This window comes from Suncus etruscus, chromosome 1, assembly GCF_024139225.1.
Source record: "Suncus etruscus isolate mSunEtr1 chromosome 1, mSunEtr1.pri.cur, whole genome shotgun sequence".
NCBI classification, from domain to species: Eukaryota; Metazoa; Chordata; class Mammalia; order Eulipotyphla; family Soricidae; genus Suncus; species Suncus etruscus.
This window is the reverse complement of record NC_064848.1, coordinates 118202623-118204065: the sequence shown is the minus strand read 5'-3', so window position 1 is coordinate 118204065 and position 1443 is coordinate 118202623. Positions and strand designations below refer to the sequence as shown.

General features: G+C 34.0%; 1 non-coding gene across 1 annotated transcript; it reads right to left on the bottom strand.

Annotated features, from left to right (window-relative positions):
* Nucleotides 1-806: 806 nt before the first annotated feature.
* On the bottom strand, nucleotides 807-908 carry LOC126028657 (U6 spliceosomal RNA). Its single transcript, XR_007502457.1, has one exon. It is a non-coding gene; the product is annotated as a U6 spliceosomal RNA (small nuclear RNA).
* Between the last annotated feature and the right edge of the window lie 535 nt (nucleotides 909-1443).

Here is a 1443-nt window from a genome sequence, read left to right as displayed (position 1 = left end):
ATAAAGACAGACAGAAACAGCAGATTAAAACATCGAAAGTAAAAGAAATGTATTTAAAATGTTGGGAAAATATTTGAAGAATTTTGCTAAAAAGAATGAGCATATTAACAACACAATATTTTGAGGGAAAATGTGGAATCTTTGTGATGAATATAAAAGAAAACAAAAGTGTTTATGAATGCTGGTGAATACTCAAGTCCTGGAGAAAGCTAGTTGGTTAATGACAAGAATTATTGCAAATGACCTTGAGCTTGAAGAGGAGTAAGCTTCGTAGTCTTTCAAACAGATTGAAGGAGTGAAAAAAATTTTTTACCCTTTGTAACAAAATGAAAAAATAGATGTAGATGCGGTGTTTTAACAAAATTATGTGAAAAGAGAATCCCTCTTGGTCAACTTCTTTACAATGCATAAGAAATCGTTATGAATCAGGACCACAGAGAGAAAATAAGGGTAAGCACATGCCTTATATGCAACCCCACTCTTGTTAGATTGCTAAACATAGTCTGAGGCAACTTTGGAGCTCCCCTACACAGACAGGATAGGGACATTATCCCAGACACTGCTAGTCAAATACTAGAGCATCCTTAGGTTGTCATATTAAACTGCAATCAGTGAAGAACTGCCAGGAGAAAACAATGAGGCTGATTAATACAGCTTTGGAGATAAATCTCACCAAAAGGAAAAAAAAATAAATCAAATCAAAATTAGGCGAGGTTTGAAGCATGAAGCAACTGAGAGTAATATATGACTAAACTTGGACTATGCATAGTCTTTGATCCGTTTGAGTTTTCTTTCTTTTTTTTTTTTTAAATATGGAACGTTTCACAAATTTGCGTGTATCCTTGCGCAGGGGCCATGTAATCTCTGTATCGTTCCAATTTTAGTATATGTGCTGCCGAAGCGAGCACCCCATTTGAGTTTTCTTATGGAAAATACAAGTGTAGGACAATAATATGCTAGGACTAATAAATACAATGGGAGAGATATGCAATCATGAGTTTTTACAAGAAGGAATTCCTTGCTTCACATTTGGGCTGAGATGTGCAACCCAACTCTTTTAGGCATTCCTGATCTTACTAGAGAGATACAAATAATCTAAAAATCAGGTATTGCTCCTGTTTTTCTTTTCTACCAATTTCTATTTTATATTCTGGGAGTTCAAGCTGCTCTAGGATAGCCTTAAAGAGGAAATTATGTAAGCTGAGAGAGCTGGACAATAGAAAGAAGCAGGACAATTTAGCTGAGGGAAGGTTGCAGTATGAAAATAGGTGACTCCAAAAAGATTGAAGAGCAGTTTCATAAAGAACTTCATTCCTCACATCTATACTAATGATATTTTTTAAAAAAACTGATTTTGAGTTTTGTACAATGGTTTATGTTCTATAAAAGTGTCTTCTTGAATAATAAATAAATGTATGGATTCATTTTATATTTATTTCAATG